This window comes from Phocoena phocoena, chromosome 4 (assembly GCF_963924675.1).
Source record: "Phocoena phocoena chromosome 4, mPhoPho1.1, whole genome shotgun sequence".
In the NCBI taxonomy this organism is placed as follows: Eukaryota; Metazoa; Chordata; class Mammalia; order Artiodactyla; family Phocoenidae; genus Phocoena; species Phocoena phocoena.
Window position 1 is genome coordinate 17,610,960 of NC_089222.1, and position 25,964 is coordinate 17,636,923.

A 25,964-nucleotide genomic window follows, 5' to 3' on the forward strand; every position below is an offset into this window, starting at 1 on the left:
ATGAGAATCTGTGAAAAAGGAAATTAGGAGAAGAGGGCATAGACAAAACCCGTACAAAATCACACCCAGAAAAAGAAAGTGCAACAGTAAGCGTCAAAATACTGAACACAGGTCTGGGACATGGTAGCTCACAGCATCAACCAAAGGGAAAATGGCTTGAAAGTGAACAGGACTGGAATTGGCAGCCTCAGAAAAGCATAGCTTCTAGGAGATAATAAAATAAATAGAGATAAATTATGTCCTTTGTGGACTGACAGTGAAGGGAAAGTTGTAAGTAAGAGAGGAAAAATATTAATTCTGCAGAAATGAAAAAGGGATAAGATATGCCAATGCTTTTCATTCCCCTCATTGTCATCCATAAAAAAACTGCAGAAGAGGGTACTCCTAAACTATGAACTCTGTGCACACAGTGCTCAGGAATAGGAAAAATAAAAAATAAATCAAACCAAGTCCATATAAGACTAGTAGCTAATCAAAACTCTCCCCTAGCAAACATCTCCAAAATGGAAGAAACTGATAACACATGTTGCAATATAAATTGAATACACTTAAAAAAGCATTTGGAGATTAAAAAATTAGAATCAGAAATTAAAAATCTAAAAACAAAAATGAACAAAACATTTTGTTTTGAAATGCAATGAGAAGAAATGCAATGAGAGTTGACCAAACTCAGGAAGGAAATTGAAGAAAAAGGCAAAACAATTTCAGAAATACAGAATAAATAACAAGCTGTACAAGGAGGAATATATTGAAGTGAAAATTTGAAAAGGAACACTGAAGAAAGGCAGAAAACAATGAAACCAACAAAAATAATAAAAATGAAAGAAGTAAAATGGTTCTGAAAATGGTTGAAATGGAAGATGGGCAAAGAAGGTTCAGCCTACATATAGTAGGAATCCCTGGAAGAAAAGGGCAAACACAGGGACAAAACAAATATTTAAAACTGTATTCAAGAAAACTTTCCAGAAATGAGAGAAAAGTAAATAATCATATTAAAATGGCCCATCATGTTGTCCAGAACTGTGAAGAGTCTTATATTTTATGGTTTTATGGTTACCATTAGAAAACATGAGACTCCTAGGTCAGAGAGTAAAGATAGTTTATTACTCACAGCAATATCAGTACCCAATGTATTGTCCTTTTCATGTTGATTCTCTCAGCCCCAATATTCAAGGGGGTTGTGCAGAGGGCTAGACAATGTCTGCACATACAGCGTAACAGGAGAGGTACTCTGAGCTTAGGGAACCTGAGTGTTTCATAATGGGTAGATAACATCCCTTCCTTTTGCTTTATTATGCTGAACACCAAGCATGTCTTCTTTTTGTCCTGGAGGACAAAACTATCTCTATCTTCTATCTCTATCTTCTGAGACTGTTTGCTATATAAGCTCCCTTAAAAATATAGTCTGGAACCAGACAATGAGTGTATATTCTGTATATACCGCATATACTAATATATATATATGTATATACTGTATACGTATTCTGTATATATTTGCAATATATACAGAAATATGAGTGACTCAGAGAGTTGTCTCCCAACACATATATTTTAAAAACTGTCCCAGAATGCTCAAATCTGAGACGTAAACTACTAGACTTTAAAGACAAAGAAAAATCCTCAGGGATTCCAGGAACAACTATGAAATTACTTAAATGCATAAGAAAATTAAGCTTGCATCAGTCTTCTCCAGAACAACATACAAAGGAAGGTAGCAATGGAATGATTTTTTTTGCATGCGGGGGTGGAAAAAGAGTCATTGCAGATATAATGAGTAAAGTTAAGAAGATGTAATACTGGAGTACTATGACCAGTGTCCCTATAAGAAGAGAAGAGACACAGACACACAGACACAGGAGGGAAGACCATCATGTGACAATGGAGGCAAATATTGAAGTGCTGCAGCTGTCAGCCAAGGAATGTCAAGGACTGTGAGCAAAGCACCAGAAGCTATCAAGAGGCAAGGAAGTGTTCTCGCCTACAGGTTTCAGAGGGAGAGTGGCCCTGCTAACAATTTGATTTCAGGCTTCTAGCCTCCAGAACAAATTCTGTTGCTTGAAGCCAGCCAGTTTGTGGTACTTTGTCATAGCAGCCCTAGGAAACTAATACAGATGGATACTTCCTTAACATGACAAAATATATAAACCTCAAATCCTAAAGCCAGAGTCCTACCTGATGGGGAAACACTAGAGCTATTCTGACTAAGGCAAAGATGCTCATTATCTTTAGTATGCTTTAACATTGCCTTTGAGGAATTAACCAATGCAATTGGATAAGAATAGACATTTAAAGGTATAAGAATTGGAAAAGAGGTAAAACTATCTCTATGTACACTTACCACAAGACTTAGCAATCACACTCCTGGACATTTATCTCAGAGAAATGAAAACTTATGTTCATGCAAAAACCTACATGTGGCTATTCATAGCAGCTTTATTTGTAATAGCCCCAAACTGGGAATGACCAAAACATCCTTCAACAGGTAAATGATTAGACAATCATACTCAGGAAAATAGATTAAGCATTTAAACAAAATACTAGAAATTTGAATCCAACAGCAAGTAGGGAAAAAAACATATAATCAGGTTGTCGTTACCCTAGGAGTGCATGACTGACTTAATGTTATAAAACTATTTACAAGATCACTACATTAACAGATTAAGGGGGGAGCATATGACCATCATCCTCATATTACAAAAACCTATAAATATCTAATGCTTAGATCTCCAAGTTACCCTCTGGGGATCTCTAATCTTTTCCACCTTCTGGGTGCTGAGGGTGCACAGCCCAATGCCCCCTTGCAGAGACCGGTATTTATCTTGCTTTCCCCTCTCTCCTGTATCTATTTTCTTGAGAGGTCAGTGTGGATTACCCATTCTTACTCCCCTTTCCTGCCTTACATCTGGACCTTAGATCCTTACTACGCAAAATGTAGTGTGTCGACCAGCAGCAGCCTGGAAGCCTGTGAGAAATGCAGAGGCTCAGCTCTACCCCAGAGCTACCAAACCAGAATCTTCCTTTTACCAAGACCCTAGGTAATTCCTTTGCACATGCAAGTTGAGTAACGGTGTCCTAGAGCACAAGCTGACACTTTGTCTCCTTTGTCCTCTGGTCCCTCCAAGCTAGCTCCCCTCAAGAGCTGAGGGTTGGCCTTAGGGAAGAGGCCCAGCGGGTAGACCAGAGAAGGGAAGGGGTGCATACATAATTTAACATTTGACATCACCTTCGTTGTACTTTTCATACTTTTCACCCAGGTTTTGGAGGACTCTGCTGAGGACCCACACTGGTTCCTATTTGGGTGTTACTCATCAAACGTCTCTGCTGGTTGGGGAAGAATGGTGGGGGGGTGTTGAATTGTGACTGGTTTCTTGAACACATTTTAATTCTGCAACATTGTTTACCTTGGTTCTGTAATCTGAAGTTTACCTTATTCCCTGGAGAAATGAGTGCATGATTACTATTGAATGACTTGTTTGGGAGGGGATGGGATGTTGGCGGAGTGGAGGGGAAACTCATTAAATGAACACCCTCATTACTCCCTTCTTGCTTCCCCACTTAGCCAGCCCTAAGCTCTTTCATCTCTCTGGCTGTTCAGCCACTGTCTCCACCACCAAGCTCACAAACTTTATATGCCTCTCCACCTACTCCTTTGAGAATACTTGTAAGATAAATTTGTGGGATAAAAGGCTGCGCCTGTTAAGAGAGCATTGGGTACCTGCTGTATACAGGCTACCAGAGCCCGGGTAATACAAAGCTTTGCAACAACAAAAAAAAAAAAAAAAAAAGGAGGTCAGTTCCCAGTTTCAGTTCACATATTGTAACATCAAAGACCTCTCAACTGATGTGTGGTAGCTGTGTGCTCCTGTGTCTCCCCTCAGTTTTAGAGGTCTCCACTTCTGCCCCCTGCCCTCCTTCACCCTCTCCGCCCTGCAGGTCAAGACTTTCTGTATCTCTAACCCAGAGGAAACAGGCCCTCAGTCTGGCCTGAAGATGTGTGCGGGCAATGTGTGGTCCTACACATTGTTTCCTTCCCTCTCTGAAAATATAAAACAGGAGGTTTAATACTCAGTTCTGAGCCTCTGAAGATCTGACAGCTGGGTCCTCCTTTTCTCCCAGCCTCAGTTCACAGTGCTTGGGGAGGCAGGGGTACTCTGTCCCCTTTGGCTGGGACGTTATCTCACCCCTTCTCCAGGGTGTCTCCCTCACACGCCTACACACGGTCCCTTCTCCTGCTTCCCTCCTTGCAGCCTAGCCTGGTGGACACTGGCACTGAGACTCTGATCCAATGGCCTTGGAAGACTTTCATCTCTTAGGAAAATGTGCCCCAGGTGTTGGTGGCTGTCACCATCCACACTTGCTGGTCCTCTGATTTTTTTAGGCCTCAGCTTCTTTGTCTGCAAAATGGGGATTAGAATCATTTTTCACTTAGTCAAATCTGACAATCATTTCCTTTATGGTTTCTGCCTTTGCTTGAAAAGCCTTCATCACCAAATGATTTTTTAAAAACATGTTTATTTTTTCCAGTTGTATCATGGTTTTTGTTTCCACTAAACCCATCTGGATGGGTTTTGGTGTGTCATGTGAGTATCTTTTTTCTAATTGTTTCAAGGCAGTTTATTAAATAGCCTATTATTTCCTCTATTGTTTTGGAACACAAACTTTACCATAAACTAAATACTTATGAGTAGTTGTGTCTATTTCTGGGACTGTTTGCTCCCTTCTGCCATGCATTCCCTAGACCCTCGGGGGCTTGGCCTGGCCTCTCTGAAGGGACCCAGTGCTTCTGCCTGAGTATTTGGCTTGTCATGGGGACAAGCCAAATACTCCAAGGAGGGGTGGGGGACAGTGAGCACGTTGCCCGTGGAGAGTACGTGTGTATGTGTGCCTGTGTGTGTGTGTATGTGTGCCTGTGTGTGTGTGTTCTGAGGAGCTGTGGCCCATTGGGTTGCAGTTGCAGTTTTAAGTTAATTCCATGTCCTACTTAACTTAGATCATGGGGCTTAAGACATGACCTCCTTCAACTTCCATCCTCTCCCGTCTCATCCATGAGCATGTCTCTCTCTGGCCGGTCAGTACCATGCTCTGTCCCCCACCTCCTCACCTCTCATCACCCGCTGGGTCTCCTTCTGTCTGCCATTGTCCCTCTCTCCTGCATCTCCACCTTCTCCCTGTCCTTTGAATCCTGTCCTCCAAAGAAGATGGAAGGGTCAAGTACATAGGGTGGATGGCTACAAGTCCAGAGTGGCAGACACGTGGGGCTGGGTGGGTGGGAGATACCAGGAGATGCAACCAAGAGGTGGATGGGAGCCGGCAGGGACCAGTGAGCAGAGGGAAATGTGGGCACAGTTGTTTTAGAAAATCCTCCCCGGGTAGCGTAGTGGAAAAGGCTGGCTGGGAGGGCCCAGGACTGGAGACAGAAATCTTGCTGCAGGAAACCAAGTGAGAGATGGGGTTGGGCCAGGCCATTAGACAGAGATAAGGGAGATGCTGGAGCTCCTAGAACGATCTGAGTTAGGATTCTCTCCACTGTGAGCACTATATACTGCTGGGCTTACTTCCTTGAGCCCCTGGGGAGGACCTGAGACTTCACGTCCCACCTGGAGTGTCGCAGGATGCAACAGCAGTTGGCAACAGGGTGCCAGCTATGACATTAGACCAGACCTCTTCCTTTACTCGCTCCTGACACGCATCTCAAAAGTTGGGCATATCTGCCTCAGTAGGAACCTGGCGAAGGCTGCTTTCCCCATTACAACCTTGTCCTCCCAAACTCTCCTTTCCTCCTGACACACTTGCATCAACAATGCCAGCTGTAACGCAGCACGTTCTCATTTTCCAGGGTCCAAGACTTTCTAAGATAAGCCCCTGCAGAGTCCTCTTGCAGAGCTTTATGTGGACCATCCTGGGGGTCCTCGGGGAGTGTGATGGTCACCCCAGCTACCTGGGCTGACTTTACCTGGGCTCAGCATCCCAATGGGAAATAACCAGACCCCTGTCCACACTGGAGATTCAGTTGCATACAGCTTGATAGCAGGTTGGGTGTGTGGAAGAGGAATGTATTATGTAGACTGACACCAGGTTGTCAAGAAGGACCACGGGACCTAAGGGAAAAAAAAGATCACATTAATACAGATTGGTCTGGTGCAGTGTCCAGACTTAGCCTCAGGTCCCAAAGAGAAAGGGGAACCCTTTGAATACACCCCAGCATAGTCCCCTGGGGACGCCCTTCGATTCTTGGGAGGAGGTGCTTATGAGCTCAAAGTGAAAGCACTGTGTCTTTAAGAACTGAAGCTATTCTGCTAGGGAAATGGGTGGTGAATCGAGAGGGAGGAATCATTCTGCAGGCCCCCTTCTCCTCACCCAGAGCAGATCAGTGGGAAGGAAGAGGGGTGGGGAGTTGTCAGTGGAGGAGCCAGCAGGTCCAGCCTCCAGCTGGGAGCCTGAGAGGTCTGGCTCTGAGCCAGACCTCTGAGGATGTGCTCTGAGCAGGATAGTGGGCAAGTGCAGAGGGCATCAAAGGATAGGGCTCTCAAAGGTGGTGACACTGATCCAGGTATGTCAGGGGAGCTTCAGGAGGGAGCCTCCTGGGGCTTCTCTGGTGGAAGCAGTGGAATGTGGGGGACAAGTCTGAATCCCCCAGAGGAAACAGCCTGGAGTCTGGCCTAGTGAACTAGGCATGCCCCTCCCATGGAAACTGGCTCTGATCTGGATGGGAGAAGCGACTCATGTGAAATTTAGAAATGTGTCTTCAATCTGTGTTCCTGCTGGACAAAATTCTGAACACCCCCTGGAAACTGGATCCAGATTTTAGACAAAGATTATTTGTCAAAAGGCAGAGAGATAAGGATCTTACCAGAAAGATATTGACTACTTCTACACACTTTCATGAGTTTCTGCATGTGTTTTCCTAATGTAGATTATTCTCCATTACCTAGCAGAAATACTAGTCCTCTCATTTATTTTTTTAAAAAAACAGCTTTATCCAAGTATATAATTACATGCAATAACATGGCATAAGGTGTACAATCTGTTAGGTTTTGATATGTTTTCTATACACCTGTGAGATCATCTCTGCAATCAAGATAGCGAACCTATCATCACCCCAACATAATTTCTCATGCTCCTTTGTAATCTGTCCCTCCATCCTGTACCCCCCGACCCCTGCTTCCCAAGGCTGCCTGGAAACTGTCTCTAAGCATTAAGCTGGGGCAGTCATAAGGCTCACCTCATTCATTTCCTGTCTCTCAGGGATGAGCCTTCTTTTTTGCCCCATGCCCAATGTCTTGAGCACCATTGTTTAGTATGTTTTGTCTGGGCCTGTAGTAGCTTCAGGTCAGAGGGTAGACCTGGTCTCTGTTATTCCATCTTGAATAGAAAGGAATTCCAACCCACTCATATTGGATGATTCTCTGCAATTTGGTCAGAAAGCAGTGCATTCTCTCCCTCAGTTCAGAAGTCTGAGCAGTGCCATGGTAGATGGTCCTGAGTATCCATTATGAGAGGGGTGCTTCCATTCATCCAGTCACTCAACAAATATTACTGAGGATGTGCTCTGTGCAGTGCTCTCACTTTGGCACTGGGGGTACAGTGATGGGCGAGACAGACATCATCCCTGCCCTCCAGGAAACCCTTGTCAAGGGAGGGACACAGACGGCTAAACAGGCCATCTCAGATCAGAGCAACAGGGCCGCGTGAGAGACAGTCTCTGCAGATGGGGCAGGCGTGTTCACAGACTGGATCGAATGCTCTCAGGGCCCCTTGCGCATCCCCTTGGCCTACCTCTGCCTTCACCGGCAGCCGTGGTAGAAAGTTCCACATGAGCCAGTCCTACCTCTGTGCTTCTCTGCCTCCCGCCTTCCCTCAAGCTTCATAACCCACACAGCTGCAGACAGGAGCACCTCAGCAACAGTATGGAAGAGGGAGGGCCTTGTCAGCCCTGAACCATGGGACATGAGAGCTTTGCTAAATGACCCACTTCCTGTCCTCTGGTTGGACTGTTCTGGGGGCACATTCTGTGTGCTCCTCAGAGGTCCCGACAGGATGAAGCCTCTCACCACCTGCGGCAATATTTACATAGTGTTTCCTCTTTCCTTGTCCTTCCTAAATTTTCAAGCTCACTCTCTGGGATCAATCCCTAAATAAATTCCCTGCATCCAAGGCTTTGTCTCATACTCTGCTTTCACAGGGACTCAGATTTGGACATAGCGTGTCTAATTTTAATACAACAATCCCATTTTACAGATGAGAAAAATGAGTCTTGGAGCTTTTCCTGAGGTCATAGGGCTGGAAAGTGGCAGAGCCAGGGTACAAGCACAGCTTACTGGACCCCAGCTCCCTTGTTCTTCCCACACACTCTAGGTACCTCCAGAAGCTATGTTTCAAGAGCAGGGGGTCTGGGAGAGCTGCAAGGGGCTTGCTGTGAATCCTCCAGGAGCCCACCAACCCCTCTGTAGTTAATAGTAAACTCAATAGTAAATGAAATAACCATGACTCTGTGCCAACGTGTGTCCAGGGATCTTGTGACGACCCAGGGGACAGTACTTAAGTCGTGGCTTTGAATCAGGTGCCACATATGTGCAGGGTGCTGGGGTTCACGTGTGCCAAGGCATGGCCATGCCCTCCAAGAGTTCCTAGTCTACGGAGGGTGACAGCAACAGGCTGTCAGCTAACGACAAGAGGGACGTAGGCTAGTCAGGGCCAGAGGGGACACCCCAAGAGGGAGTGGCAGTGTGCTCTGAGGGGAGGAGTCTACAGCACAGAGGCCTGGGACAGCGCTGCTCAGGGCACCATTGGCAGGTGAGAGGAGTTGAAGCAGGTGTGTCGGAAGGAGGCTGGATGCGGGAGAGGCAGAGAGCAGGTCCCAGAGGTCCTGCAGGCCGAGCCGAGGAATCCAGGCCCGGCAGCGGGAGCCACGGAGGGCTTTTTAGTAGGTCAGTGGTTTTCAGCTTTAGCAGGCATCATAATCACTTGGAGAGCTTGTTAAAACACAAATATATGGAATAAAAAAAAAAAAAAAGGTCATAAAGAACCTAGGAGCAAGACGGGAATAAAGACACAGACCTACTAGAGAATGGACTTGAGGATATGGAGAGGGGGAAGGGTAAGCTGGGACGAAGCGAAAGAGTGGCATGGACATATATACACTACCAAACGTAAAATAGCTAGCTAGTGGGAAGCAGCCGCATAGCACAGGGAGATCAGCTAGGTGCTTTGTGACCACCTAGAGGGGTGGGATAGGGAGGGTGGGAGGGAGGCTCAAGAGGGAGGGGATATGGGGACATGTGTGTGCATATGGCTGATTCACTTTGTTGTAAAGCAGAAACTAACACACCTTTGTAAAGCAATTATACTCCAATAAAGATGCTAAAAAAAAAAACAACCCACAAAACGTTGGGCCCTGCACTGGAGTTGCTGAATCAGTGGGTCTGGGATGTGTCCTAAGAATTTGCATTTTTATCTAGTTCCCAGGGTATGCTGATGCTGGTGGTCTGGGAGCCACACTTTGAGAAGCACTGAAGTAGGGAAGTGAAGTGCTCAGATTTTCACTGAGATGGACTGCAGAGGGACTAGTTGGGCGAAGTGGGTTAGAAGGCTGTTGGCTGCTGCCGTGATTCAACAGGGAGCTGAAAGGGCCTGAGCCAGGCGTGTGGGGATGGAGACAGCAGGATGGGAAGCAGGAATGTTAAGAAGAATCAACAGAACTTCTGTGGTTTGGGGAAAGGATAATATAAAATCCAAGTGGATCTTATCACCATTTCAAAATCTCCAGACCAGGAGTCAGGGTGTCCAGCTGGGAGAACTGTATAGAGAGGCAGACAGACCCTCCCTTCCCTTTATTTCTTCCACCTCCTTCCCCTCCTAGTTAGAAGAGCAACAGAAACTGTACAAAGAAAGGAAAAAAATGCCACAAGGAAGATAAAGTGGGACGATAAAACAAAAGGAGAGATGAGCAGCGAATCGATTGCCAGCTGCAAGCCAGAGACCAGGAGAGCCAGGCAGACAGAGGGATGGAGGGGAGAGGATGGACAGACAGACCAGAGCTTCCAGCCCTGGGCCCCGCTGGAGGAGGGGTGTGCCCCGAGATGCTAAGGTTGAGGTGCTCTGTGGCAGGTCCAGTCTCCCAGTGGTTAATTAAGCCCTTGCTCCCATTAGCTGCAGGACACTAGCTTGGCATTGGAGGGAGGGGACACATAAGCAATGGCTCCACTCAGCCAGATAACACTTTACTATCTCACCTGCTTTAGGTGGGCTGCTCTCCCCAGATCCTGCAGCTTGCAAGGCTCTGGAGACTAAATCACCAGTAGCAGCCCCTGAATAGCAGTCCCAGTGTGAGCTCTTCCGGGCGCCTTCAAGCACAGCATTTTTATCCAAGACCAGGCCAGATATTGACCAAGGCTGTATGATGTGAGGGGGTGGGGCCTCTGCTGTGGTTTTGGACAGAGCCCCTCGCTCTCTGCTAATAAATGTCCCCGCCCCTGTAGGTGCCTCCTGGAGGAGTGGCCCCACAGAGTCCATCCTTGCTGCTCCTGACCTGGGAACTTGCAGAGCAGGGCTACCCAGCAGTCCGGGTAGATGCTCCTGAGTCCAGGGCAGCAGGATTCCCCTGTTCCTGGCACAGAGCTCCTAAAACTTTTGGAATTTCCTTAGTGATGAGAGTGATAAATGTGTCTTTTGTTATATTAATGAGATGACTTTTGGAAAGCTCCTAGGTTACCTAAGGACAAGGGGACCCAACCACAGGATCAGAAGGTTGGAACTTTCAGTCTCACCCCCAACCCCCCACCTCTGGGGAGGGGAAAGGGACTAGAGGTTGAGTTCAATCACCAATGGCTAATAATTTAATCACTCATGCCTATGTAAAGTAGCCTCCATAAAAACCCAAAACGAAGGGGTTCAGAGAGCTTCCAGGCTGGTGAATCAGAACTCTTCCACATGCCACTTTGCAAGACCCCAAACTCCATGGGGACAGAAGCTCCTTTGTTCGGGACCTCGCCATATGTATCTCTTCCTCTGGCTATTGATTTTCACCCTTTGGTATCCTTTGGAATAAACTGTTAATCTAGTGAGTAAATTGGTTTCCTGAATTCCATGAGCCACCCTAGCAAATTAATCCAACCCAAGGAGGGAGTCATGGGAACATCTAATTTATAGCCAGTCGGTCAGAAGTACAGGTAACCCCCTGGACTTGCGATTGACATCTGAAGTGGAGGGCAGTCTGGTGGGACTGAGCCTTTAACCTGTGGAATCTGATCCTATCTCTGGGTAGATAGCATTAGAACTGATTTGAATTCTAGGACACCCAGCTGATGTCAGAGAGTTGCACAGTGGAACAGGGGGAAAAACCCTCACATGTTGGAACTGAGTTAGAATCAGAGGAATCACACAATATATGACCTTCTGTGTCTGGTTTCTTTTACTTAGCATAGTTATTTCAAGGTTCATCCACATGGATCAGTACTTCTATGTTATGGCTGATTAGTTTTGCATTGTGTGGATATACCACATTTCATTTATCTATTCATCCATTGATGGACTTCTGGGTTGTTACCACATTTTGGCTATTGTGAATAGTGCTGCAACAAATATTTGGGTACAAAGACTTGTTTGAGTACCTGTTTTCAATTATTTGGGTATGTACCTATGAGTTAGATTGACTTATATGGGAATGGGTTATGTGATAATTCGTTGTTTAACTTTTGAGGAGCCGTATTTGTAGTTCAGGGGTTTTCCTACCTCATCTGGACCCATACCTCACAGTTCCTAGAATACTGGAATTGTTGTGGTGTGGGTGGGAGGTGGCTCCCAGGGTCTAGCTCGGGCAACTGGACCAATGGGTGAATAGTGGTGCCATCATTATGGGGAGTGCATTGTTGGAGGAGGTCATCAAGAGGACATGACTATTGCTGGTTGACCAGAGAGCTGGACCCAGACAACAAGAGGCTCCTTCTCCTTCCCCTGTCCTTGGGATGTATGTTCTGTCCACTGTTCCTACACTAGGATGTGTTTCAAGGACACAACCCTCAGAGAGCAATGTGATGCTGAGACCATCTGGACTGAACACCCTTAGGGCTTCTACATAAACTTTTAAGATTCTGGCTGGAGGGTATGGTGATCTACTTGTCTACTGTCCAAGACAAGCCTCTTATGTGAGTTCCCTTGCTGGTTAAACCTGCTGTCTACAAAACTGGAGTGGCTGCCTCTTTCCTCTGTTTCTCCTTGCACTCCATGTATGGGGGCCAGTTTCAGATTTCACCTGGGGAACTCCTGAGACTGTGAACCAATGGTGGGAGATGAGTTCCACTGAGACCTGTTGGATTTGAAGTGCCTGTTGGATGCCCACGTGGACATGCCTGGGGGAAGGGCTAAGTGTTCTCACCTGTATCCATAGGGAAAGTCTAGGCTAGAGACTGAAGCGGGTCTCATCAGCGTCTCAGGCCATCACATGCATCTTAACTTAACTTATCATCTCTCTGGACACTGTTCTAAGCACTTTCCACTATTCCATCATCCCCACAACCCTCTGAGGTTCTATGAAAATCCTCGTTATCCATATAAGGAAAAATGTGCTGGGCTCCCTTGGCACATCTATATCCCCTAGGCACAAGGCTCCTTGATATTGTTGTTGCTTGTTTCTGGCCACTGTCCTGGAAGACTGGGCTCCTGAAGGCAGGGGTTGCTCTTCCCGCTCTGTTTCCCTGGGCCTGGCACAGGGCTTGGCACACTTGTCCAGTGGGTCCTGAGGGTGACGGACTCTGTGAGTGAGATGAGAAGAGGGCCCAGAGTGGTACCTGGGGAACATGACAATTAAGGACAGGTGGAAAAAGGGTAATCAAGAAAATAGATCAAGAAAATCGCTGAGAGGTAGGGAGGAACCAAAGGGAACCCACAAGGGAGGTATTTTAAGATGAGGCAATTCATCCCAAGAACACCTTGTCTGTGGACATTTGAGCACAAGTCCCTAGGGCAGAGGCCATATCAGATGTAACCATCACTGCAAACAGCCCTATGCTCAAGGTAAGCGCTCAACACATGGGGGGAGCAGAGTCAAGATGGCAGTGTGGAAAGACACAGAGTTCCCATCCCCCCACAACTAGGGCCCCTGCCGGATGCTGGTGGGGGTCCTCGATGCCCAAGGAGATGGGAGGAACCCCCAAGTATACCAGTAGGACATGGGGGGACTGAGGCAGGAGGAGAAATAGAGGCCAGACAGGACTGGCACACCTGAGGGGTGGCTGAGAGGGGGGAGGAGTTCCCATGCCTGGAGGGACCCTTGGGGGCTTGGATCAGAGGATAGCTTGCCCAGTGTTTCCCCTGACCAATCGGCTGGGGAAGTCTGCTAGGTCCTATGCCCTCAGAGGTCCCCTCTGGGCCATGTTGGTCCTGGGGGCCTAGAAGGGAGGTGGAAGGAGAACAGGAGAGGCAAGCAAGAGGGGCTGTCCAGGACCAGAGGACCAGGAGAAGGAGCAGAGAGCATTGGCCCCACCCACTTGGGCCCAGGAAGCCTGCTGAGCTCCCAAGTGGGGTCCCCTGTCTTCTGAGACCAGAGCCTGGAGACATGCCTGGACCCCTTCTGTTCCGTTCAGCTTAAGTCCCACTCCCCCACACCTCCCAGGGCCTTTTCCAGCCCTGTCCTAAGCACAGGTCCCACCCACCGCCCAAAACGTGCCCCTGCTTAGGGCCGACCCTCCATAGCCAAGGCCTTTTCCACTGTTTTTTTTTTTTCTCCTCCTCTTTTTTACTATTGTGGTTCTGTTTTACCTTCTAGTTGTTGTTTCATCTATATTTTAATTTTTATATTCTTTCTAACATACCTGTTAGTTTCCTAGTCTAATTTTATATTTTACTTTGTTATTGTTCTTTTCTTTTTTCCACCCCACATGGCTTGCAAGATCTTGGTCCATGAGCTGGGGGTCAGGCCACAGCTCCTGTGGTGGGAGCTCTGAGTCTGAACCACTGGACTAACAGAGATCCTCAGACCCCAGGGAATATTCATTGCAGTGAGGTCTCCTGGAAGTCCTCATCTCAGCACCAAGACCCAGGACTACCCAACAGCCTACCGGCTCCAGTATTGGAAGCCTCAGGCCAAACAACGAGTAAGACAGGAACACAGTCCCACTCATTAAAATAAAAAAAAAAAAAATATATATGTCACAGATGAAGGAGAAAGGTAAAATCCTACAAAATCAAATAAATGAAGAGGAAATAGGCAATCTACTTGAAAAAGAATTCAGAGTAATATAGTAAAGATGATCCAGAATCTCAGAAACAGAATGGAGGAACAGATTGAGAAAATTCAAGAAATGTTTAACAAAGATCTAGAAGAACTAAAGAACAAACAAACAGAGATGAACAACACAATAACTGAAATGAAAAATATACTAGAAAGAATAAATAACAGAATAACTGAGGCAGAAGAGTGAATAAGTGAGCTGGAAGACAGAATGGTGGAAATAACTGCTGAGGAGCAGAATAAAGAAACAAGAATGAATATAATTGAAGACAATCTCAGAGACATCTGAGACAACACTAAATACACCAACATTTGGATTATAGGGGTCCCAGAAGAAGAAGAGAAAAAGAAAGGGTCTGAGAAAATATTTGAAGAGATTAGAGTGGAAAACTTCCCTAACATGGGAAAGGAAATAGTCACCCAAGTCCAGGAAACACAGAGAGTTCCATACATGATAAACCCTAGAAGAAACACACCAAGACACATATTAATCAAACTAACAAAAATTAAATTCAAAGAAAAAATATTAAAAGCAGCAAGGGAAAAACAAAAAATAACATACAAAGGAATCCCCATAAGGTTATCAGCTGATTTTTCAGCAGAAACGCTTCAGGCCAGAAGGGAGTGGCAAGATATACTTAAAGTGATGAAAGAGAAAAACCAGATTGCTCTATCCAGTAAGGATCTCATTCAGATTCGATAGAGAAATCAAAAGCTTTTCAGACAAACAAAAGCCAAGAGAATTCAGCACCACCAAACAACCTTTGCAACAAATGCTAAAGAAACTTCTTTAGGCAGGACACACAAGAGAAGAAAAAGACCCACAAAAACAATCCCAAAACAATTAAGAAAATGGTAATAGGAACATACATATTGAAAATAACCTTGAATGTAAATGGATTAAATGCCCCAACCAAAAGACACAGACTGGCTGAATGGATTAAAAAACAAGGCCCATATGTATGCTGTCTGCAAGAGAACTAGGGACACATATAGACTGAAAGTGAAGGGATGGAAAAAGATACTCCATGCAAATGGAAATCTAAAGAAAGCTGGAGTAACAATACTCGTATCAGATAAAGTAGACTTTAAAATAAAGAATGTTAAAAGAAAGGACACTACATAATGATCAAGGGATCAATCCAAGAAGAAGATATAACAATTATAAATGTTTATGCACCCAACATAGGAGCACCTCAATACATAAGGCAAATGCTAACAACCATGAAAGGAGAAATCGACAGCAACACAATAATAGTAGGGGACTTTAACATCCCACTTACACCAATGGACAGATCATCCAAACAGAAAATAAATAAGGAAACACAAGCTTTAAATGACACAATAGATCAGATAGATTTAACTCATATTTATAGAACATGCTACCTGAAAGTGGCAGCATACATTTTCTTCTCAAGTGCACACAGAACATTATCCAGAATAGATCACATCTTGGATCACAAATCAAACCTCAGAAAATTTAAGAAAATTGAAATTGCATCAAGCATCTTTTCTGACCACAATGCTATGAGATTGGAAATCAATTACAGGAAAAAAAAAACTGAGAAAAACACAAATACATGGAGGCTAAACAGTGTGCTGCTAAATAACCAAGAGATCACTGAAGAAATCAAAGAAGAAATTAAAAAACACATAGAAACAAATGACAACGAAAATACAATGACCCAAATCTTATGGGATGCAGCAAAACCAGTTCTAAGAGGGAAGCTTACAGCAATTCAATTGCACCTCAAGAAACATCTCAAATAAACAATCTAACCCTATACCTAAAGCAACTAGAGAAAGAAGAGCAAAGAAAACACAAAGTAGAAGGAAAGAAATCATAAAGATCAGAGCAGAAATAAATGAAATAGAAATGAAGAAATCGATAGCAACCAACTAAAAGCTGGTTCTTTGAGAAGATAAACAAAATTGGTAAACCTTTAACCAGACTCATGAAGAAAAAAAGGGGAGAAGACACAAATCAATAAATTTAGAAATGAAAAAGGATAAATCACAACTGACACCACAGAAATACAAAGGATTATAAGAGACTACTACAAACAACTGTACACCAATAAAATAGACAACCATGAAGAAATGGACAAATTCTTGGGAAGGTATAATTTTCCAAGACTGAATCAGGAAGAATTAGAAAATATAAACAGACCTATCACAAGAAATGAAATTGAAACTGTGATTAAAAATCTTCCAACAGGGCTTCCCTGGTGGCGCAGTAGTTGAGGGTCTGCCTGCCAATGCAAGGGACACAGGTTCGTGTCCCGTTCCAGGAAGATCCCACATGCCACAGAGCGGCTGGGCCTGTGAGCATGGCTGCTGAGTCTGCATGTCCAGAGCCTGTGCTCTGCAACGGGAGAGGCCACAACAGTGAGAGGCCCATGTACCGTAAAAAAAAAAAATCTTCCAACAAACAAAGGTCCAGGACCAGATGGCTTCACAGGTGAATTCTACGAAACATTTAGAGACAAGCTAACACCAACCTTTCTCAAACTCTTCCAAAAAACTGCAGAGGGAGGAACACTCCCAAATTCATTCTATGAAGCCACCAAAACCAGAAAAAGATATCACAAAAAAAGAAAATTATAGACCAATATCACTGATGAACATAGATGCCAAAATCCCAAACAAAATACTAGCAAACAGAATCCAACAACATATTAAAAGGATCATACATCATGATCAAGTGGGATTTATCCCAGGGATGCAAGGATTCTTCAATATATGCAAAAAAGTCAATGTGATACACCATATTAACAAACTGAAGGAGAAAAACCATATGATCATCTCAATAGATGCAGAAAAAGCTTTTGACAAAATTCAACACCAACTTATGATAAAAACTCTCCAGAAAATGGGCATAGAGGGAACCTATCTCAACATAATAAAGGCCATATATGACAAACCCACAGCAAACATCATACTCAATGGTGAAAAACTGAAAGCATTTCCTCTAAGATCAGGAACAAGACAAGGATGTCCACTCTTGCCACTCTTATTCAACATAGTTTTGGAAGTCTTAGTCATGACAAGCAGAAAAGAAAAAGAAATAAAATGAATACAAATTGGAAAAGAAGAAGTAAAACAGTCACTGTTTGCAGCTGACATGATACTACATGATACTATACACAGAAAATCTTAAAGATGCCACCAGAAAACTACTAGAACTAATCAGTGAATTTGGTAAGGTTTCATATATGAAATTAATGCACAGAAATCTCTGGCATTCCTATACACTAACAATGAAAAATCAAAAAGAGAAATTAAGGAAACAATCCCACTTACCACAGCAACAAAAAATACCTAGGAATTAACCTACCTAAGGAGGTGAAAGACTCAGAAAACTATAAAACACTGATGAAAGAATTCAAAGATGACATAATCAGATGGAGAGATATACCATGTTCTTGGATTGAAAGAATCAATACTGTGAAAATGACAATACTACCCAAAGCGATCTACAGATTCAGTGCAATCCCTATCGAACTACCAATGGCATTCTTCACAGAATTAGAACAAAAAATTTGACAATTCATATGGAAACACAAAAGTACCCAAATAGCCAAAGCAATCTTCAGAAAGAAAAACAGAGCTGGAGGAATCAGGCTCCCCAACTTCAAACTGCACTACAAAGCTACAGTAATCAAGACAGTATGGTACTGGAACAAAAACAGAAATATAGATCAATGGTACAGTATAGAAAGCCCAGAAATAGACCCACACACATATGGTCACCTAATTTATGACAAAAGAGGCAAGAACACACAATAGAGAAAAGACAGACTCTACAATAAGTGGTGCTGGGAAAACTGGACAGCTACATATAAAAGAATGAAATTAGAACACTACATAACACCATACACAAAAACAAACTCCAAATGGATTAATGACCTAAATGTAAGACCAGACAATATAAAACTCTTAGAGGAAAACATAAGAAAACACTCTTTGACATAAACCAAAGCAAGATCTTTTTTGACCCACCTCTTGAGGAATGAAAATAAAAACAAAAATAAACAAATGGCCAGTACCATACTGTCTTGATTATTGTAGCTTTGTAGTATAGTCTGAAGTCAGGGAGCCTGATTCCTCCAGCTCCATTTTTCGTTCTCAAGATTGCTTTGGCTATTCAGGGTCTTTTGTGTTTCCATACAAATTGTGAATTTTTTTATTCTAGTTCGGTGAAAAATGCCAGTGGCAGTTTGATAGGGATTGCATTGTATCTGTAGATTGCTTTGGGTAGTAGAGTCATTTTCACAGTGTTGATTCTTCCAATCCAAGAACATGGTATATCTCTCCATCTATTTGTATCATCTTTAATTTCTTTCATCAGTGTCTTATAGTTTTCTCCATACAGGTCTTTTGTCTCCTTAGGTAGGTTTATTCCTAGATATTTTATTCTTTATGCTGCAATGGTAAATGGGAGTGTTTTCTTAATTTCACTTTCAGATTTTTCATCATTAGTGTATAAGAATGCCAGAGATTTCTGTGCATTAATTTTGTATCCTGCTACTTTACCAAATTCATTGATTAGCTCTAGTAGTTTTCTGGTAGCATCTTTAGGATTCTCTATGTATAGTATCATGTCATCTGCAAACAGTGACAGCTTTACTTCTTCTTTTCTGATTAGGATTCCCTTTATTTCTTTTCCTTCTCTGATTGCTGTGGCTAAAACTTCCAAAACTATGTTGAATAAGAGTGGTGAGAGTGGGCAACCTTGTCTTGTTCCTGATCTTAGTGGAAACGGTTTCAGCTTTTCACCATTTAGGATGATGTTGGCTGTGGATTTGTCATATATGGCCTTTATTATGTTGAGGAAAGTTCCCTCTATGCTTACTTTCTGCAAGGTTTTTATCATATATGGGTGTTGGATTTTGTCGAAAGCTTTCTCTGCATCTATTGAGATGATCATATGGCTCTTCTCCTTCATTTTGTTAATATGGCGATCTAGAAACACTAAATGCTGGAGAGGGTGTGGAGAAAAGGGAACACTCTTGCACTGTTGGTGGGAATGTAAATTGATACAGTCACTATGGAGAACAGTATGGAGGTTCCTTAAAAAACTAAAAATAGAACTACCATATGACCCAGCAATCCCACTACTGGGTATATACCCTGAGAAAACTGTAATTCAAAAAGAGTCATGTACCAAAATGTTCATTGCAGCTCTATTTACAATAACCAGGACATGGAAGCAACCTAAGTGTCCATCAACAGGTGAATGGATAAAGAAGATGTGGCACATATATACAATGGAATATTACTTAGCCATAAAAAGAAACGAAATTGAGTTATTTGTAGTGAGGTGGATGGACCGAGAGTCTGTCATACAGAGTGAAGTAAGTCAGAAAGAGAAAAACAAATACCATATGCTGACACATATATATGGAATCTAAGAAAAAAAAAAAAAGGTCATGAAGTACCTAGGGTTAAGAGGGGAATAACGGGAATAAAGACAGAGACCTACTAGAGCATGGACTTGAGGATATGGGGCGGGGGAAGAGTAAGCTGTGACAAAGTGAGAGAGTGGCATGGATATATATACACTACAAAATATAAAATAGATAGCTAGTGGGCAGCAGCCGCATAGCACAGGGAGATCAGCTCCATGCTTTGTGACCACCTAGAGGGGTGGGATAGGGAGGGTGGGAGGGAGGCTCAAGAGGGAGGGTATATGGGGACATGTGTATGCATACGGCTGATTCACTTTGTTGTACAACAGAAACTAACACAGTGTTGTGAAGCAATTATGCTCCAATGAAGATCTATTACAAAAAACAAAACACATAGGGGCTGTAAGCCTGAGATGTGACCCATGTCCTCCCATCAAGGGGAGGGAAGCCTGAAGAAGGAAGGTGGATCCTGCCCAGCACCCTCTAACCTGGGATCTCCTGCTCTGCCCCGCAGGTATGGCCCAGCCCCTTCCTCCCCCCACATTCCATAGTGGTGGGACAGCAGCCACCTCCCCTTCTGGGCAAATTACTGGAGGGATGGCAGATGATTAGGTACATGGACAGCATGTTCATTTATTTCCCTTGGAAAGAATTAATTACAGTCATAAAAAGAAGACAGAATTTCTGCCACACTCCTCCACAGAGCGGGTGAAGCTAGGACAGGGGAGAGGGGCAGCTTCACAGGGCCAGAACACATAGAAGGAAGGCACCTTCTCAGGAGAGAAAATTGCAGGTTTCATTAATGCCATTAAAATGCAGGACTGACAGTGAAGGTCTTTGGCGATTGCCTGTGGCTGCAGGAGCTGTTTCCTCCTGCTGCCTGGGCTCACCGGTGACCTGCGCTGCCCCCCTGCCGCCCACCCCACAGGCTCTACCGCTGCCCAGGCACGACACGGGCCTGGTGACCAGCGGCCTGGCAGGAACTCAGCTGCGGGGAGGGAAGGGCCTCTGGGGAGTCCAGGCACGAAGTGGGCGCCAAGGTCACCAGCAGACAGGGCTCTGTGTTCCATCCTTTGTTCTCAGTCCTCAGCGGTGGGGTCTGGGCATACGTGATTACTGAAGCCTGTGATCCTAGATATCGGTCCTTCTGTCTGTCTGTCCTTCTGTCGGTGGGTCTCTGGCTGGCTGTCTGTGTGGTCTTCCTAAGCTGAGCTCTGTATACAGGCCCTCTCGGCTCGTTCCCTTTGCATCTGTCACTGCTCTATTTACAGTTTCTCTTTCTCTATATTTATCCCAGCTCTCTTTCCCCTCATTGTCTCTCTGCGGTCCGAGCTTCCCTCCATGGGGACTTATTAATGGTTGGGTCTTCCAGAAAAGCAGTTAGCAGGCTGAAAGTCCCCAAACTCCACCCCTCCGACAGTCCACAGGCTGTAGGTCTTCTGATGCTGGTGAGGGACCCTCATTCCCTATGGACCACAGGCGATGGAAAACTGCCCTAAAGCCAGTGATACCCGGTGGGCAGGGAGCCAGTCCTCTTGGCTTTGAGAGCACCCACTCAGCACTGTCATCCTGGATTCCCACACACAGCCGGCATCTCAGGGTTATGGGACGGATCTCAGGCCAGGGCTCTGTGGGCCAGTTTCCCATTCTGCCCTCAGAGTGAGCCCTGGGGGCCGACTGTTCTGACACATGTGCTTTTACAAATGAGAAAACAAAGGCTCAGAGAGGTAGGGTAACTGACCTGTGGACACAGAGCTAGACAGCAGCGCTCTTGGCCCAGGGTCCTCTCTCCCAACCACTTTGCAATACTGCCTCGGGGCACTGTGGTGTGAGCCACAAACGTGTGCAAACCGCACACTGGTGTGCACGCTCAGAGCTGAGTACTGCAAGGTTGTACGTGCACACGTGTGGTGGGTGTTTTTATGTGTGCTGCTCACGCACCCCTTTTAGGCTTAACTGAAAATGTGACAAAATAGCACCTCTGAGCCCAAAGGACTTGCCGGGTGCAAGGCCCCTTCTGGGCTGGATCACACCCTTGCCTGCCTTGGCGTCCTGCACCACACTGCATGGTGACTGGGGCCGGGCCGGGTGGGCAACGTTGTGTCTTAGCCTCAAGGACTCCTCGAGGCCTGGTCCTCTGGCGTCCCGGGGCTGCCCCTGCTGGGCCTGTGACCGCCACGGGAGAAGCGGGGCTCATGCGCAGAGACCCGGGGCCACGCATTTGGCCCCTCGGGAATGTACTCAGAAGGTCAGAGTTTTCTTCCAGGGTTTTGGTGAAGGACACAGCTCATCTTGTCAACAGAAGGGCTGCCCCAGCATGAGGAGGGTCTCCTCCTGCATCCTAGCCCTTCCCCTCTATCTGGTCGCTCTCCCAGGTGCACCTGCCTGGGGCTTCTGGCCATCCCAAGACCTCGTGATGCCTAGCTTGGACATTTTCAAACTGTATCCTCGAGACTTTTAGCCTCTGCATGAGGTGCTTCAGTGACTACTCAACTTGGGGGTGGAGATGGGGGTTAGTTATGGATACTCAGGGGATGGGAGTCTGTTTATCCTCCTCTGACCAGGGCAGCCCTGGTTTTATGTTCTGCAAACTGGGTTTCCTTCTAAGAGCTTGGCTAAGCAGCACACATTTTTATTTGTCTTCTCAAAAGAGGCTTTAGGCCACCCTCCCCCTTGACTCTTAACTAGGGACAGGCAAGCTTTCAGCCCCTCAAATCCTCCCTGCCTGCCCTGTGGGTCTGGAGAAAGCAGGCCACAAGCGGGTTGTATGTGTGACTCTGACACTCCTCCCCAGATCTCCTCTGCACCCTGGCTCCCTCTTCACCGCGGGTATCATGGCCAGGACACATGGGGCCTGTTGGGCAGCTGGGTGTGAGGTCAGCTTATTCTGAGCTCAGAGGAAGGGTACTGGGCCATGTGGCCTGTGAGAGCTGATTTATGGAGGACCCAGCAGGTACAAAGGGGGAGGGGAGGGGAGTGCCTCATCCTCTACCAGCTGGGACCTCTGGTCAGCCCTGAGCCCAGGAGGCCCGACAGCTCCCAGAAGGGGCAGAGCTTAGCCCTCACCCAGGGCTGCCCTCTAGTGGAGAGTCTGTGAATGGAGGCCCTCAGGTGGTCAGCATCTCAGCTCCCAGAGGGCATCTCTAGGAGGCTGGAGATGAAGGGTAGTGTCCTCCATAGTGTATGCACAGAACAATCTGGCTTGAGGGCAGCTGCAGGGCTGCTCCAAGCTGACTTGACCTCTAAGCGGAGAGAGATTGCCCCTTTCTTCAGTCTCCAGTGCAGGCTGCTTGGGGCTGGGACCTCTCCACGTGGCAGAGTTTCCCCCAGCCCCACTCAAGGTGCCTCTTCGGTGGCTGGGGCCACATCTCAGCTTCTGCCCCCTCCCCTCCTTCATCCTGGCTCCCTTTGCAGAGAAGATCCTGAGAGGAGCCCCAGCTTTGGTAACTTCCCCGTATAGCTGATACTTGTGGCTAAGGAGCTGTATGTTGAAAGCTCATCTGGCTGTCTGAGCTTTTGATGACAACAGGGTTGGTTCTTCGCGTGTCCCCAAATGCAACGTTTAGAGAAATAGCACAAAGTGAGTTCCCGCTTTGCCTCTGAGGGACAGTGCAGGGGCAATTGCCCCTGCTTTGGAGGAAGGCTTGCACGTGTAGTCCACGGGTGGCCTGAGCCCCGTGCAGGGGCAGGATGGTCACCGAGCCCTTTGTGCTGGGGCACTTGCCCAGCCCAATGAGGCAGTCTCCACTTGGCACCCCCAGGACAGTTTCAAGTGTTCCTGGTCTGGGTGGCATCTCTTAGCAGTACTTTCTCACTTATACATTCCACCTTTCCTGAGTTCAGGTTCAGATCAGAGGAGAAGAAGGCCCATGCCTCTGTGTGGAGAGCATTCCCAAGGGGACCATACATGGACAGCTGGGGAATCCTCATCCCAGCACTGAACATTTGGCAAAGTGTCAGGAGGCCCCTTATCAAAGAGCCTTGCAAGGGAAGTCAGGTCCAACTGTGTGCAGGATGGAGAGCTGTGATGTCTGGTACATTTCAGGGACCAGTATGGTGTGGGGTTTAGAAACCAGTCCCGTTCAGTTTCTGTCTATTTCCCAGGTTCTGAGCCTCTATCATAGGCCACTTTATTCCCATGGAGACATCAGCAAGAAGATGCCTTTCCTTTGCATCTCTTGTATGGAGGGCTGATTGGCTTACTTGGCTGGTGAAAAGTCTGAGACTGGGAGGACCCCCAGGATGCAGCAGATGTCAGCATAGGCCAGAACTGGCCACCCACAGAGAAGCTGGGTTTGTGGCCGAACATATCACCACCCAGGACAGGAGAGGTGCCCCTGGAGGGGAGCTGATGCAGTCTGCGGGACACCCGGAGTGGGTGCTGAGGACATGAAGACCCCTGGGGAGGGAAGGGAAGGAGGGAAGCAGGATGGTGACGTGAGCTGCAGGAGGGTCAGGGAAGGACCAGTTTCCAAGGCTGAGGAGAACTCGATAGAGCTGTGGGCTTTGGTGGAGGAGTCAGAGGAAGCAGGAATTTGGGGTGCAAAAGTGAGCAGAGGGGGGGCTTCCCTGGTGACGCAGTGGTTGAGAATCTGCCTGCCGACACAGGGGACGTGGGTTCATTCCCCGGTTTGGGAAGATCCCACATGCCGTGGAGCGGCTGGGCCCGTGAGCCATGGCCGCTGAGCCTGCGTGTCCGGAGCCTGTGCTCCACAACGGGAGAGGCCACAGCAGGGAGAGGCCTGCGTACCGCAAAAAAAAAAAAAAAAAAAAAAAAGTGAACAGAGGGACTGGGCGGGGGTAGGGGGTGGCTCTGGTGGTCCCAACACTGGTGGGGGGAGGAGTTGGTGTGGTGGCTCCAGCCCCGGGCCCAAGTGAGAGGCCAGGAGAGTGGGGACTCAGTGCACTGGGTCTGGGGGTGAACCTGGTTGTGAGCACCTGTGTGTCCCTCGTGTGTGACCGTGAGCTGGCAGAGGCTAAGCCTAAATGGGGTTGGCCAGGGGCATTGTGCAGAGATGAGATGAAAAATGGAAAAGCAATTCAAATCACACCTTGTTTGAGACAAAGTTGCCCCTGATCACAGCTGTTATGACGATTATCGACCATTTATGGACTGCAATAAAAAGATGTAACCCAAGGGTCAGCTGGGTGAGATGGGCTCAAGCCCACCCCAACTGCATGGTCTGTGGGAGTCCAAAGGCTCTCCCGTCTGTCTGCAGACGTACGGACATGGGCTGTTCACGCCTTCTCTGCTCCCGACACTGCTGGTCTCTGCAACCACACAAAATAAGCCTCCCCTTGGGGCTCCTCAGAGACACCCCATGCCCCCTTCATCCACCCCCAGGCAGTGCAGGCTTCTCTGAAGGGTCGTAGAGGAGACGGGCTAGGCTGGGCATACATCAGGGCAGCCAGTTGTCACCTCTTCTCACAGCATTCGTTGTCCCCCGAGGGTGTGTCACGCCCACCCGCTCCGTCTCTGGCCCCTCCTCAGCTCATCCGCTGGCCCCTACCTCTCCCCTCTTCCTCCTTTTCTGCCTTTTACAGTCTCCCCAGGCAGGTCCCCCTGCTCTGAAGCCTTGGCTCCAACAGATATGCAGCAAGCAACCTTCCCCCGAAAAGGGCAGCCTGTTCCATCAGAAGGTTACACGGAATACGTTTTTCACCACCCACTTATTATTCACGTTTCAGGTTTGTTTTATTTTAGGCGGCCCTCCAGCTCTGCACTGAACTCCGATCACGTCTGTTCTCTACCATCACGGGCCTGACGACTCTCTGGGTGGTCACGTGGGCTTGACTCCCCAAACAGGACACAGCCGTGCTTTCTAGCTGTCTACACAGAGGAGAGGCACCGGGCCAGGAGCCAAGCCCGGGCTTTAGCTGTGGCTGTACCACTGATCATCATGGGGGAGGTTCCTTTTCCCGGGGCCTTATTTCCTCACCTGTAAGGTGAAGCTGGTCCAGGAACCCTGACAGGGTATTTCTCCCCAGTGGCCGATCTGAGCAGCAGCTCTAGGGGGATGCTGACTGCCCCTTCCTGTCCTCGCTTCCTGGGCCTACCTCTGCCTGGCTCTGGCCCCATCTCTGCCTGGCTCTGGCCCCATTTGTCCCAGTGTAACCACACCCTAGTCCCCTAGACACGGCCACCCTGGCCTCCCTGGTCGCTGTGAGCCAGCTCCGAGGCTGGGACACTCCCTCAGCATTATTCTTTTACTGCTTTTTGTCACCCAAACTTTGGGCTGCCCCAGTCAATGGCAGCTCCATTTCCCTTGAATTGTCACCCACACCCAAACCCAGGGCTTTCCATGGTATGTGTTCTTTTGACACCC